Consider the following 17,092-nt stretch of genomic DNA (forward strand, 5'->3'; position numbering starts at 1 on the left):
CAGAGAAAGTTCGGAAAAGTCCATTTTGGCAAGAATATTAGTGATGGGGTTACAAATATTTTGCTATTATAGGAAAATGGAATGAATGGAGAAAAACTAAATCCTAGGAGCTTTATCACCCATGTGGAAAAAAGTAGGTAAGGGAGCAAGCAGAGCATAGAGAACGGAGTAAAATCAATAGGAAAAGAATGAGCAAGTCATACTAACAAAGGCATGAAATGTCTGGGAAAACTTCAGACATCCTCACTAGTTCATTCCTGCCTGAATTATTTGTATAATCACAGCTCAAACACTGAGGAGTCCAGGACAAACTACTTTTGTAAAAATTAAAAGTGGACATCTCTCTGAAATTATGTCAAACCGTGTCAGAGAAACATGTTTCTATCAATCAACCTTACCTTTATGGCTTGTTTCCTTAAGAGTCCCTCCAGGCTTGGGTCATGGCAGGCCAATCGCTGCTCTGTGAAAGTGACCCATGCTTTCCTGCCTCTGACTTCCTTCCCCAAATTGGCAGGCATTCTATCCCTCCCTCAAGGCCCATCTCATACAATGCTTTCTTCCTGGTCCCCTTTTTCATGTCACATCATATACATTCTAGTGACCACTTGCTAACAGAATTTGAAGCAGCGGACAATGCAAGGGTATTCTATGAAACATAAAACCAGGTATGAGGGCAAGGGTCAGGTACTAGGGTCAAGGCAACACTTACTGATATGTCTCTCTTAGGAACACTAGGAATTTGCCTTGTAGGACAGCCCTGTGCACCTCTCTGTCTTATTAGCCCTTCCAACTGCATTCAAAATCACAAATTTGAAGATGGGGACTGTTTATATTTATGTCTATTGCCGAACACAGCATATGACAAATATGCATTAAATTGAGCCAATTATGCTCGGGTTTTTTTGTTTGTTTGTTTGTTTGTTTGGGGGGAGGGGGACCAGTCTATATATATTAGTAAAACAAAAGAGTTTGGAAAAATACTTGAGCATCTTTTTGTTTCTTTGATCTGGGGGTATTCTTTTTTCTTGGAGAGCCAGGCGGGGGTGTCGGTATTATCTATCCCAGCAGACTCTAACTCATTCAGAAGCACAAAATTCAGAAAGTGTCAAGTATTCTATACCTAACCACAATACCTAGTATATGGTTGTGGATGTGGGCTCAATAAATGTTCTTAATGTTGATTTTTTTTTAAAGATTTTATTTATTTGACAGAGAGAGACACAGTGAGAGAGGGAACACAAGCAGGGGGAGTGGGAGAGGGAGAAGTAGACTTCCCGCCGAGCAGGGAGCCCGATGCAGGGCTCGATCCCAGGATGCTGGGATCATGACTTGAACCAAAGGCAGACGCTTAACGACTGAGCCATCCAGGCGCCCCTTAATGTTGATGTTTTTTTTTTTTAAAGAATCATACAGACACAGTGATTTAAATGAATCATTAACAAGCCTCCAACTTTCTGATGCCTTTAAGCTCTTCGGAGAAACTGAATAGAGTTATAAAATGCACTGAAAGAGAAGTCCTAAAAACTAAGGTCTAATCACTGTTCTGATTCTAATAAAGGACTCCCCTGGGCCGACTCTTTCCACTTATTTTTTCTAGTCCCAGTTGGTTTTGGAGTAAGCAATTCAAAACATGTTTCTGTTTTTATGTACATCTCTTTGAAATACATGCTTGTAACACAAACACGAACAGAACATTTCCTTTTCCTGGTACTAAACATAAATTTTCTTTTTCTAGTGAGAAAAGGTCACGTCACCATGATGATAAAGGTATTGTACTGGATGGGTGGACATTTATTAAATATACAGTCAAGCCATGAGTAAATAGGTAAATAAATGTCTTAAAAGATTTTTTTTCATTTCCTCCATTAGCTCAAGCATCAGGCAAAACACACTGTCCATAGGTATCAACATGTTTTTGTGCCAAAACAATTTTTCAATGATCGAAGCAGCCACTTCCCCAGCTGTTTTCTTGTGTTCATTCTATCACAGCCCTATCGTTTCTCAGCAGGATTTAGAATATTTCCATAAACTCATACCCCATCACCCCTGCAACTCTTAACCATTTCTGTTCATGGAAAGAAGAAGTCTTAACATGTCATTTGGATATGAATATTGTTGACTTCCATGTTGTAGAATTTTAGAAAACTGTTAACAAGAACTATCACAAAGCCAAGCTGTACCTTTGGAAACAGAGTCAAGGTGTTGTATGTTCTACATCTTCTATCCTCAGCACCATCCTCAGTTCTAGCAAACTTTTTCTTTGGAGTTTGCAACAGCAGAACATTCAGAAGCACCACAACTAAAATTTTACTATAAACATAATTATATTCATAGCAACAATGTCCACAATAGCCAAACTGTGGGAGGAGCCGAGATGTCCTTCAACAGACGAATGGATAAAGAAGATGTGGTTCATATATATGATGGATTATTACTCAGCCATCAGAAAGGATGAATACCCACCATTCGCATCTACATGGATGAGACTGGAGGAGATTATGTTAAGTGAAATAAATCAAGCAGAGAAAGTTAATTATCATATGGTTTCACTCAGATGTGGAACATAAGGAATAGCGTGGAGGACCACAGGGGAAGGGAGGGAAAACTGAATGGGAAGAACTCAGAGAGGGAGACAAACTATGAGAGACTCTGGACTCAGGGAAACAAACAGGGTTACAGAAGGGAGGGGAGTGGGGAGATGGGGAACCTGGATGATGGGTATTAAGGAGGGCACGTGTGGTGATGAGCACTGGGTGTTATATGCAAATAATGAATCGCTGAACACTACATCAAAAACTAATGATGTGGCGGGGGGGGGTGGGGGCAGAGCAAGATGGCGGAGGAGTAGGAGACCTGGATTTCGTCTGGTCTCAGGAATTCAGCTGAATAGGGATCAAACCATTCTGAACACCTACGAACTCAACAGGAGATCGAAGAAAAGAATAGCAACAACTCTGAACAGAAAAGCGACCACTTACTGGAAGGTAGGACGTGTGGAGAAGTGAATCCGAGGCAATATTCGGGAGGATAGACGGCAGGGGAGGGGGCCTCCGTTGGCGGCTTCTGGCAAGTGATAGAGCCGCGGAGCACAAGATCGGAACTTTTAGAAGTCGGCTCCGCTGAGGGACGTCGCTCCAGTGGCTAAGCGGGGGGGTGGAACCCTCGCGGGACAGTGTGGTCTCAGGACCCTCGGGGTCACAGAAAGACCGGGGGTGCCTGAGTGCGGCAGAGCTCCTGGGTATCGGAGTGGGAAACCGGCTGCAGAGACGGAGCCGAGGTGCAGGCTCTCAGCTCGGGGTTGCCCTAAACCATGATCCCCGGTGCAGTCCGCCCACTGCTCCTCCAGCAAGGACCCAACAAGGGCAAGATCCGGGAAGATTCCCCTTCCTCCCCTGGGAGGAGTGGCGCAGGAGTGCACCGCAGGGATCTGCTGGGTTTGGAGACTCCACACGGGGTCGGAAGCCAGAGATAGAAATGCTCAGTCATAGGCCGGGTGAGCACGGAGTACGGCCGGAGACGGGGGAGACGGGAGTGACTGACTGCTTTTCTATGGGGGGCGCACTGAGGAGCGGGGCCCCGAGTTCTCAGCTCCTCTGGGGCAGAGATTGGGAGGCCACCATTTTCACTTTCGTCCTCCAAAGCTGGACAGAAAGCTTGCAGGGAACGAAAGCTCCTGAGAGCAAACCCAAGCAGATTACAGCAGATTGCTTAGCCCAGACCGGCAACGGTGGGGCAATTCTGCCTCCGGCAAAGACATTTGGAAACCATGGCAACTGGCTCCTCCCCCAGAAGATCAGCAAGAACAGCCAGCCAAGACCAAGTTTACCGATCAATGAGAACAGCAGAACTCCAGCACTAGGGGAATACAGCACATAGAATTCATGGCTTTTTTACCATGATTCTTTAGTCTTTCAAAGTTAATTTTTTAAACTTTTTTTTTTATTTTTTTTCCCATTTTCAACCAACATCTTATCAATCCCTTTTATAAAAAAACATTTTTGGGACACCTGGGTGGCTCAGTTGTTAAGCGTCTGCCTTCGGCACAGGTCATGATCCCGGGGTCCCGGGATCGAGTCCCACATCGGGTTCCTTGCTCAGTGAGGAGCCTGCTTCTCCCTCTCCCTCTACTGCTCCCCCTGTTCGTGCTATCTCTCTCTGACAAATAAATAAATAAAAATCTTTAAAAAAAATAAAATAAAACATTTCTATTTTTCACTGTTAGAGTCATATTCTATCCCTTCATAGTAGTTACCCTTATTTTTGGCATATATATATAAGTTGTTCTCTCTTTAAAATTTTGAGATACAGTTTCTTCTAACAGATCAAAATATACCCTAAATCTCTAGTGTATGGCTTTGTTCTAGTCTCCTGCCTGATCACATTCTCTCCCCCCCCTTTTTTTTTTAAATTCTCTTCTTTCTTTTTTCAAACAACTTCTTATCAATTCCTTTTATAAAATTTTTTATAATTTTCATATTTACAGTCATATTCCATCCCTTAATCATATCAACCCTTATTTTTGTACATATATAAGTTTTCTTTCCTTAAAATATTGGGAGGCACTTTCTTCTAACAGACCAAAATACACCCAAAATCTACTGTGTGGCACTGATCTATGCACCACCCTGATCATATTTGATCATACTCTTTTTGTTTTGTTTTGTTCTGTTTTTGTTTGTTTTTATTTTTTTTTCTATTTTTTCTTTCTTTCCCTTTGTTTCCCCCCAGCTTCCGTCTTTTCTGATTCGTTTAGAATATATTTTCTGGGGTCGTTGTTGCCCGGTTAGCATTTTGTTCTATCATTCATCTATTCTCCTCTGGACAAAATGACAAGATGGAAAAAATCACCTCAACAAAAAGAACAAGAGGTAGCACCGACTGCCAGGAACCTACTCAATACAGACATGAGTATGATGTCGGACCTAGAGTTCAGAATCATGATTTTAAAGATACTACTTGGGCTTGAGAAAAGCATGGAAGTTATTAGAGAAACCCTTTCTGGAGAAATAAAAGAACCAAAATCTAACCAAGTCGAAATCAAAAAGGCTACTAATGAGGCACAATCAAAAATGGGGGCACTAACTGCTAGGATAAATGAGGCAGAAGAGAGAATCAGTGATATAGAAGACCAAATGATGGAAAATAAAGAAGCTGAGAAAAAGAGAAATAAACAACTACTGGATCACGAGGGCAGAATTCGAGAGATAAGCGATACCATAAGACGAAACATCATTAGAATAATTGGGATCCCAGAAAAAGAGAGAGAGAGGGGGGCAGAAGGTATATTGGAGCAAATTATAGCAGAGAACTTCCCTAATGTGGAGAAGGAAACAGGCATCAAAATCCAGGAGGCACAGAAAACCCCCCTCAAAATCAATAAAATTAGGTCAACACCGTGACATCTAATAGTAAAACTTACGAGTCTCAGAGACAAAGAGAAAATCCTGAAAGCAGCTCGGGACAAGAGATCTGTAACCTACAGTGGAGGAAAAATTAGATTGGCAACAGACCTATCCACAGAGACCTGGCAGGCCAGAAAGGACTGGCATGATATCTTCAGAGCACTAAACGAGAAAAATATGCAGCCAAGAATACTATATCCAGCTAGGCTGTCAATGAAAATAGAAGGAGAGATAAAAAGCTTCCAGGACAAAGAAAAACTAAAGGAATTTGCAAACACAAAACCAGCCCTACAAGAAATATTGAAAGGGGTCCTCTAAGCAAAGAGAGAGCCTAAAAGCAACATAGACCAGAAAGGAACACAGACAATATACAGTAACAGTCACCTTACAGGCAATACAATGGCACTAAATTCATCTTTTTAAATAGTTACCCTGAATGTAAATGGGCTTAATGCCCCAATCAAAAGACACAGGGTATCAGATTGGATAAAAAAACAAGACCCATCAATATGCTGTCTGCAAGAGACTCATTTGAGACCCAAAGACACCCCCAGATTGAAAGTGAGGGGGTGGAAAACCATTTACCATGCTAATGGACACCAAAAGAAAGCTGGGGTGGCAATCCTCATATCAGACAAATTAGATTTTAAACCGAAGACTGTAAAGACATGAGGAAAGACGCTATATCCTACTTAAAGGGTCTGTCCAACAACATCTAACAATTGTAAATATCTATTCCCCCAACATGGGAGCAGCCAATTATATAAGCCAATTAATAACAAAAGCAAAGAAACACATTGAAAATAATACAATAATAGTGGGGGACTTTAACACCCTCCTCACTGAAATGGACAGATCATCTAAACAAAAGATCAACAAGGAAATAAAGACTTTAAATGACACACTGGACCAAATGGACTTCACAGACATATTCAGGACATTCCATCCCAAAGCAACAGAATACACATTCTTCTCTAGTGCCCATAGAACATTCTCCAGAAGAGATCACATCCTAGGTCACAAATCAGGTCTCAACCGATACCAAAAGATTGGGATTATTCCCTGCATATTTTCAGACCACAATGCTTTGAAACTAGAACTCAATCACAAGAGGAAAGTTGGAAAGAACTCAAATACATGGAGGCTAAAGAGCATCCTACTAAAGAATGAATGGGTCAACCAGGAAATTAAAGAAGAATTAAAAAATTCATGGAAACCAATGAAAATATAAACACAACTCTTCAAAACCTTTGGGATGCAGCAAAGGCAGTCCTAAGAGGAAAGTATATAGCAATACAAGCCTTTCTCAAGAAACGAGAAAGGTCTCAAATATACAACCTAACCCTACACCTAAAGGAGCTAGAGAAAAAACAGCAAATAAAGCCTAAACCCAGCAGGAGAAGAGAAATAATAAAGATAAGAACAGAAATCCATGAAATAGAAACCAAAAGAACAGTAGAACAGATCAATGAAACTAGGAGCTGGTTCTTTGAAAGAATTAACAAGATTGATAAACCCCTGGCCAGACTTATCAAAAAGAAAAGAAAAATGACCCAAATCAACAAAATCATGAATGAAAGAAAAGAGATCACAAGCAACACCAAAGAAATACAAACAATTATAAGAACATATTATGAGCAACTCTATGCCAGCAAATTAGATAACCTGGAAGAAATGGATGCATTCCTAGATATGTATCGACTACCAAAACTGAACCAGGAAGAAACAGAAAACCTGAACAGACCTATAACCACTAGGAAATTGAAGCAGTCATCAAAAGCTCCCAAAAAACAAAAGCTCAGGGCCAGATGGCTTCCCAGGGGAATTCCACCGAACATTTAAAGAAGAATTAATACCTATTCTTCTAAAACTGTTCCAAAAAATAGAAATGGAAGGAAAACTTCCAAACTCGTTTTATGAGGCCACCATTACCTTGATCCCAAAACCAGACAAAGACCCCATCAAAAAGGAGAATTACAGACCAATATGCTTGATGAACACAGATGCAAAAATTCTCACCAAAATACTAGCCAATAGAATCCAACAGTACATTAAAAGGATTATTCACCACGACCAAGTGGAATTTATCCCTGGGCTGCAAGGTTGGTTCAACATCCACAAATCAATCAACGTGATACAATACATTAACAAAAGAAAGAACAAGAATCATATCATCTTCTCAATAGATGCAGAAAAAGCATTTGACAAAGTACAGCATCCTTTCTGGATCAAAACTCTTCAGAGTATAGGGATAGAGGGTACATACCTCAATATCATAAAAGCCATCTATGAAAAACCTACAGCAAATATCATTCTCAATGGGGAAAAACTGAGAGCTTTCCCCCTAAGGTCAGGAACGCAGCAGGGATGTCCACTATCACCACTGCTATTCAACACAGTATTAGAAGTCCTAGCCACAGCAATCAGACAACAAAAAGAAATAAAAGGCATCCAAATCGGCAAAGAAGAAGTCAAACTCTCACTGTTTGCAGATGATATGACACTTTATGTGAAAAACCCAAAACACCCCACCCCAAAACTGCTAGAACTCATACAGGAATTCAGTAAAGTGGCAAGATATAAAATCAATGCACAGAAATTAGTGGCATTCCTATACACCAACAACGAGACAGAAGAGAGACAAATTAAGGAGTCAATCCCATTTACAACTGCACCCAAAACCATAAGATATCTAGGAATAAATCTAACCAAAGAGGCAAAGAATCTGTATTCAGAAAACTATAAAAACTCATGAAAGAAATTGAGGAAGACACAAAGAAATGGAAAAACATTCCATGCTCATGGATTGGAAGAACAAACATTGTGAAGATGTCAGTGCTACCTAGAGCAATCTACACATTCAATGCAATCCCCATCAAAATACCATCCACTTTTTTCAAAGAAATGGAACAAATATTCCTAAAATTAGTATGGAACCAGAAAAGACCCCTAATAGCCAGAGGAATGTTGAAAAAGAAAAGCAAAGCTGACGGCATCACAATTCCGGATTTCCAGCTCTATTACAAAGCTGTCATCATCAAGACAGTATGGTACTGGCACAAAAACAGACACACAGATCAATGGAACAGAATAGAGAGCCCAGAAATGGACCCTCAACTCTATGGTCAACTCATCTTTGACAAAGCAGGAAAGAATGTCCAATGGAAAAAAAGACAGTCTCTTCAACAAATGGTGTTGGGAAAATTGGACAGCCACATGCAGAAGAATGAAACTGGACCATTTCCTTACACCACACACAAAAATAGACTCCAAATGGTTGAAAGACCTAAATGTGAGACAGGAGTCCATCAAAATCCTTGAGGAGAACACAGGCAGCAACCTCTTTGACCTCAGCCGCAGGAACTTCTTCCTAGAAACATCACCAAAGGCAAGGGAAGCAAGGACAAAAATGAACTATTGGGACTTCATCAAGATAAAAAGCTTTTGCACAGCAAAGGAAACAGTCCACAAAACCAAAAGACAACCGACAGAATGGGAGAAGTTATTTGCAAATGACATATCAGATAAAGGGCCAGTATTCAAAATCTATAAAGAACTTATCAAACTCAACACCAAACTCAACACCCAAAGAACAAATAATCCAATCAAGACATGGGCAGAAGACATGAACAGACATTTTTCCAAAGAAGACATCCAAATGGCCAACAGATACATGAAAAAGTGCTCAACATTGCTCGGCATCAGGGAAATCCAAATCAAAACCTCAATGAGATACCACCTCACACTAGTCAGAATAGCTAAAATTAACAAGTCAGTAAATGACAGATGTTGGCGGGGATGCGGAGAAAGGGGAACCCTCCTACACTGTTGGTGGGAATGCAAGCTGGTGCAGCCACCCTGGAAAATAGTATGGAGTTTCCTCAAAAAGTTGAAAATAGAGCTACTATACGATCCAGCAATTGCACTACTGGGTATTTACCCCAAAGATACAAATGTAGGGATCCAAAGGGGTATGTGCACCCTGATGTTTATAGCAGCAATGTCCACAATAGCCAAACTGTGGAAAGAGCCAAGATGTCCATCGATAGACAAATGGATAAAGAAGATGTAGTACACACACACACACACACACACACACACACACACACACACACACACAATGGAATATTATGCAGCCATCAAAAGGAATGAGATCTTGTCATTTGCAATGACGTGGATGGAATTGGAGGGTGTTATGCTGAGCGAAATAAGTCAATCAGAGAAAGACATATATCATATGACCTCACTGATATGAGGAATTCTTAGTCTCAGGAAACAAACTGAGGGTTGCTGGATTGGGGGGGGTGGAAGGGATGGGGTGGCTGGATGATAGACATTGGGGAGGGTATGTGCTATGGTGAGCGCTGTGAATTGTGCAAGACTGTTGAATCACAGATCTGTACCTCTGAAACAAATAATGCAATATTTGTTAAGAAAAAAGAAAAAAAAGAAGATAGCAGGAGGCGAAGAATGAAGGGGGGAAATCGGAGGGGGAGATGAACTATGAGAGACGATGGACTCTGAAAAACAAACAGGGCTCTAGAGGGGAGGGGGGTGGGGGGATGGGTTAGCCTGGTGATGGGTATTAAAGAGGGCACATTCTGCATGGAGCACTGGGTGTTATACACAAACAATGAATCATGGAACACTACATCAAAAACTAATGATGTAATGTATGGTGATTAACATAACAATAAAAATTTTAAAAAACTAATGATGTACTATATGCTGGCTAACTGAACATAATAAAAAAAAAAAACCAGATCCAAAACAAAATGAAAAAGTGGCAATACAATAGCTCCTACACACTACTTGGCAAATCTAGAACCCGACCCAACAGTGAAGACCAATGGCAGTACCATTCCACTACATTTATTATTAATTCAGGTAGTTTACCTTCATTCAAGTAGTACTGTTTTGTTACCACAGTGTTATATACATATTGTGTGGTGGAGGAAGGTGTTGGTAATTCACATATAACTCATCTTTTTCATGTAGGTTATGATTATGGGCTGACTGCAAATTCCATACAGATAGTTTTGTTTGTTTTGCCATTTTAGTCATTTTTAACTGAACAGCTCTATGGCATTAAGCACATTTGTATTGTTGCGTGATCGTCAGCACCATCCGTCTGCAGAACTTTTTCACCTTCCCCAACTGAAACTCTGTGCCCCTTAAACAAGAACTCCCCATTCCTCCTTTCCCCCTGGGCCCTGGCAACTAGCATCTACTTTCTGTCTCTCTATCGTAGGAAACTCATATAAGTGGAATCATATAATATTTGTCCTTTCATGACTGCCTTACTTCACTTAGCCTAACGTCTATTCATCCATGTTATAGCATTTGTGAAAATCTCCCCCTTTAAGGTTGAATGATATTCTACTGTACATATACACATTTTGTATATCCATTCATCTCTCAGATATGTGAATTGCTTCCATATTTTGGCTACTGTGAAAATGCTGCGATGAACATGGGTGTAGAAATATCTATTCAAGTCACTGCCTTCACTTCTTTTAGGTATATACCCAGAAGTGGAATTGCTGATCACGTGGTAATACTATGTTAAGCTTTTTGAGGAATTGTCATACCAGTTTCCAAGGCATTTGCACCATGTTACATTCCCACCAGCAATGCACAGGGCTTCCAATTTCTCTACATCCTCACAACATTTGGTATTTTGGGTTTTGGTCTTTTTATAGTAGTCATCCTAATGGGTATAGGGTGGTATCTCACTGTGGTTTTGATTTGTATTTCCCTAATGATTAGTGATGTCTCATCACTAACAATTTTTTAGTAAGGCTGTTTGATTTTTGTTGTTGATAAAAGAGTTTTAAAAATCCTTATGCATCTAATGATATATGTTGGTTAATCGAACATAATAAAAATATTTACGCATCAAATTTCTAAATTGTTCCCTTTGAGGACTGGAAATAAAATCTCTTCATAATATAATATTCCAAGTAGAAAAATATATAATAATCATACTCAACCGTTCACCATGCCCTCTTTCCTGGAAAAGCATACATCTGGTTTCCTGACTATCCTCTGTTCTGAAACAAACATTTTTTCCTAAGATGACTAATGTCACATAGATCCTTGCCCAGATTGATTATCTAAAATGGCATTCCTCTCCTGAAAAAATCTCAGTGGTAAATCAGCTAATCAGAATCACAAAGATAACTTATACATAGTAACAGCACTATAGTCCCCTGCCCAAGAAAACAATCGAGTCTAGTTAAATAATAGAGAACCTTCTGAGCCTCCTGTCTTTGTTCCCTACTCTGCCAGTAATTAGGAAATAAAATAATGCCGGCTAAGAAAGTTTGGAACATTGGTACCAACCAGAAAAATCACCATCATCTTATTTGTTATATGCAATTTCCCAATTAATTTTTAATGTTGTATAAATTCCAAAGGTCACTGGTTCATGTCAAAAACAACTTATTGAGCCACTCACATGTGCCAGTACTAGGGAAACAAAGATGAGTTAACCCAGGTCCCAAAGGACTGTAATATGGGTTGCCACAATATCCTAGGATAAAGCATACTTAAGAAAGAAAGAAATTAAAGAATACTGGAATTAAAAATCATGTTCCATTTGTTAAAAACAAATTTTTTTAGAATTTTAAATTTCAACTCTTAAGATCCTTTCTAAAATACCACTGAAAAAATGAATTTCTCTCTTCTTAAAACAAACCACAATTACTAATATTCACTACTTTTCTATTCATAAGTCTCCATCTGGCAAATTTTTCTCTAGTGTTGACAACAGAGGGAAGTACTATATCTGGCCATCATAAGAGTTCCACAGGGTAGAAACTGATATCATCCCCTGTGCTCTCAGCCTACCATGAATAATAAGAAAGTGACCCTAACCAAAACCAGCACTGTCAGCCAGTTATGTTTTATACTGCTGTTTTAAGCATGTATCTAGGGTACAATCTTCCCTGAAGCCAGCTGGTTGTCCACCAAGGTAATACTTCTCTAAGGAATGACCAAAAGTATAAACACTGCTACAATTCCGCATCACCATGGATAAATGCTTTTATTTTCTAAAACCTGGTCCAATTCTGTTGAAGTAAATGGGTTTTTAAGTCCATTACGAAACAAAAATCATGTGTAGTTCATAATACATGGGCAAGGCTTAAAATCTTTTAGGTCTTTTTTATGACTCAAAAGAGTGGTAGAGTAAAACTCCAAGGATATTTCAGCAAAAGTTATAATACATATGTTTTTTAGTATATATAACTAAGTTGGCATAGAGAGTAATAAAGTACATAAATTTCATACTTTCATTAAAACCAAGAGGATGAAGAGAAACTATTTATATGACAAGTGGAGTTGGGAAAAGAATCCCATTTAGCAGAAATAGCAGTTATTTGTCTACCAAACACTCACTGATTTCATAGAAAAGGTGGGGGAGGTACACGTATCTCAAGGTAAGAATTACAGTATCAAAATTCATTGCTAATATAATATTAGCGAGAAGTTTATGCAGTATAATAGTTGTCCAGAAATATAACTCAATATTGAAAAATCAATTTATATCTAGATTTAAGCCTCTTTTCCTTTTTGTAGGGAAAGCACTCTGAAATTTTCTTTCCTTATAAACCACAAAAATATCAACAATCCATTCCTCTTTGATTTACAGTTCTCTGTTCTGCAACTTTTTTATTGACAAGGACTAATAAAATAGAGCAAGATAACCATGGCCGTTTTCCCACAAAAAGTGAGACATACCTATAATAGATTATGAATGATAAAGTCATTTTGTTGAGGAGTGATCCAAGAAGATTTTGTGCTTGTTGACTTACTTTATCGTAGTTGGTCATTTTAGTATATCCTTTATGAATACAATCATTATAAGAGAAAATATCGCTGCTAACTGATGAAAATGTTCCATTGCTCTAAGTTAAAACTAAGTTAAAAAATAAGAATGAAATAGCACCTCATCCATTAAAGTCACAAAATAATTTAAATTTGAATTTTGGCAAGTTTATAGTAAAATCTCACATTGCCTGTGCAATGTAAACCAGCATAAATCTTTTGAGAAACACTTTGGGAATCTATTTATCAAAAGATCCTAATGTTCAGATTCCTATGATAAGCAATCTCAGTTCTATGAGGTATTCTCAGAAAAGAATCCAAAGTTGTAAAATACTGGACTTCTGGTTTAAAATAATCATGTGCATGTACTAGGTCAAAAAAACTCAAAAAAAAAAAAAAGTTTAAGAAACACTGTTTTAGAAACACGGTCTCACACTAAAGACTCCAGTACCATATTTGGCTCAAGGGTAAACTCTGTTTAAAAGGGCGAAGCACTTTGGAAATACTGCATTTCAATGCCTTCCAGTGACCATACATTGCATACTGTCCAAAATCAAGGGCTTAATAATTCTGCTTCATCTGCCTAACTTCTTCAGGTCCCCCGAGTTTATGCCCCGTGTTCAAAGTGGCAGAGAAGCAGGTAGAGAAAAACTAGAGTGTAGGAGAAGCTCCGACCTGGAAGCACAGCTCCTGTCCTGGGGGTTCAGGCTGGGAGCTGATGGCCTACCCTTTGGCCTAGAAATCAGAGAAAACAAACAGAGCAGAATCAAAGGGAACGTGATGTGATGGGCACTGGGTGTTATACACAACTGATGAATCGTTGAACACTACATCGAAAACTAATGATGTGCTACTATATGTTGGCTAATTGAATTTAAATTAAAAAAAAAAGAAAGCACGCAAAATATCTCAAAAAAAAAAAAAGTGAACCCCACACTCTGGCTACTGGCAAATGAGTCTGGACAAAATGATATCATCCTGTTCAAAACTGAGTAAAGGAAGCAAAACACAGAGTAAACCATTGATCCTAATTGGAAAAAAAAAAAATTCTAGACAGCATTGTGATCATTCAAAGATAAAGCATGCCTCTGAAAATGATCTACTCCAGAGCCAGAAGAAAGTGTTAAGCAACTACTGTGCATTGTCAAGAGCATACAAGTTCTAGTCTTTAAGAGACAGGAATCAAAATTCTAAAGAGATTGGATGGTTGGGTGAAGGATACAGATGACATCTGAAATTCTCACATGGGAACTAAAACTGTAAGAATAAATAGAACTTTAAATTCCCAGTGGTAACAGATCTGGGTATCTCCCCCTACTGCCCTCCACTAGCCTTGTACAGCGCTCCACATTCGGCAGATTTCAAAACTATAGCTGCATGAATGAAAATGGATTCCTTGGGCCCCATGCAAGTGTCCAAAAATACGGGGGCAAGAAGCAAGCACAGGGGAAAGCAAGGTGTGTAACAAGAGGGGTCTCTTCTCTTCCTTCCCTGGCCACAGCACGGCAGTGAGGAGTCTTTCCCTAGCTTCCCTCCACCTCCTTGGACATCAGAGGACCAGTGCTGGAGAAGCACAAACGGGACTTCCTGCTCTTCTCCTTCTATTTCCCCTTTCCCAAAGTCCACGTGGGGCCAGCTATTACCCAAACAGTACTGAGGCCAAGAGGAGCAAGGAGCAGGAGGAGGGAAAGGAGGTTCTTCCGCCCAGTCTGATGGTAACTTCAAGGCACAGCATTAATCAGAGACTGCCGACCAATAGCTTTCATTTGGCAAGAGACACAAAACAAATGTCTCGGGACCCTGGGGAGTAAAGTGCATCACTGAGGCAATAACAAGTGATGGGGAGTGTGGACAAGCAGAGAACACAGTCTCCGACTTAGGTGGTCACAGCGTTTTTTGTTTTGTTTTGTTTTTTGTTTTGTTTTTTAATACTGGGAAAGCCAAGCAAAATATACCTCCAGCCTGGATTCTGCCTAAGAGTTGAAGCCTATATTTAAGGAAACATCTTTCTGGCAGAATAACACCTTTTTTTTTCACATGTCAAGATGCAGTTTCTGCTCTGTTATCTTTACCCACAAAATTATACACTGAATTAGGCAGCCTTCCATTCTGGCCTTACCAAACATTTTGCAGATATTTACCAGGATAAACATCCATTTCGTTGAACATTACATTTAGCACAGCTGACCCGGTGTTTCAAAAAAACATTTGGTCCATTTCTTCACCACGTGTTTCTAAAACCCAGAAAAACAATAAGCTATCCAAGGTAACGTGTAACTTTAAGTTTTCAGTAGTCCTGCTATATGCTCCAAAATGACATCATAAGTGGACAATTACAGTATTTGAAATTTTAAATGTGCAGGATAAAAAGGAGTCTACAGCTCTGAAACTCTTCCCCACAATGCACTTGATGACAGCGTCCTACATCGCCTAACTGCGGCAACTCTGATGTGCTTACTTACACACTAGTGAAAGACTGAAAATCAGCTTGCCAATTATTATTAGTCCTTTGTAGATCAAAACTTTTCTCCTATCAAAAATATAATCTTCTAGAAAATTTTCTTTATATAAAAGGGAATCTATAAAATTCTTTATTACCACCCTTCCCCACCACCAGTTTTTGAAAGTGAAATCGCTAATTTTGGCGATCAATACTGGAACTGGGCCAGGCCAACAGCAGTGGGCATCATGTCCAAAGTTGGTGTGTCTGCCGTAGCTACAAGGAACAGGTAGAAAGAGAAGCACAGATGCCACAACCAGCATTTTAAAGCAGAGGAAGAGAATGAAGAATGAAAATAATCAGGTTTATTTCAGGACCCACACAGAAAAGGGACTGGACAATCCAAACTCAAAATGGTGAGGATAGGACCATGAGATTTTTCCTCATAGTCATAATGTGGGCTCAGGATGATGGGTATTTACTGCCTCACCATCACTGCTGCCATCCTCCCAGGGGTTACCAACCCCCTACCTACTACGTTTTAGGCTCAAAACTAAAGGGTTTTGTCCTTCACTAATCATAAATTCATTTCTGTTAGGTATAGAAATGGATGTTCTTGAATCTATCATACACTACCCCTTTAGTTCCAATGGAGATTAATGTTATAATTATTTCCAGCAAATTAAGGGAAACATACTAGGGTTTGGTTATTCTTTTGAGTCCCAAAAAACTCCCAAGAACTGGCTCATAAATCTGTCTTAAAGAAAAATAATCATTTTTTCACATCTATTATAAAAAAAAATGCATGACCTCTAACATATGTGTGCTTGTGTTTATAGGCACACCTTTTTCCACTTTTTTATCTATACTGTTTGAAGTTCATATATTTTAAACTACAACTTCACATGAAACCAGGAGACCTCCACAAGGGTGGAATATTAACATAACCTTTAATGTTACTGCTCCCCAGTCCCACCATCCTGCAAAGGAGGATATCACTTTTCACGAGGACAGCCAACCATAATTCTGAAATCAGAACAGGGTTGGCTCTGCATGACTGACACTGGACTCACACTCTTGTAGCTGGCCTGGGGCAACAAGGTACCCTGCTCACTGAGCAAGGCAGTGGGAGGGAAGGGTGGCTGGGGACACACATTTGAGACATAAATCTGCAAATTCCCAATAAGCTGCAGCCATTAAGAGCCAGTATCCAATCTGAAAAATGTCAAAGACCAGTTCTTTGAATACAATTAAAGGGTGAGCTCAGAAACACTAACAAACAAACAAACAAAAATATCTTCGATATTGAATTGTTTGGGCACCATTTTGTAAAACCACAAGATAAGAAGTTAACCAGAAAACAAGATCATGGAGCTGGCATCTATCTTTAAGTAATCACTTTTATGTAAAGAACTCTAAA

General features: G+C 39.4%; 1 protein-coding gene across 3 annotated transcripts in view; it reads right to left on the bottom strand.

Annotated features, from left to right (window-relative positions):
• The window catches only part of BCKDHB (branched chain keto acid dehydrogenase E1 subunit beta), a 218,856-nt gene that overhangs the window by 69,793 nt on the left and 131,971 nt on the right, over positions 1-17,092 (bottom strand). The window lies entirely within an intron of this gene.

The sequence above is a fragment of the Zalophus californianus genome, chromosome 7, assembly GCF_009762305.2.
Source record: "Zalophus californianus isolate mZalCal1 chromosome 7, mZalCal1.pri.v2, whole genome shotgun sequence".
Lineage (NCBI taxonomy): Eukaryota > Metazoa > Chordata > Mammalia > Carnivora > Otariidae > Zalophus > Zalophus californianus.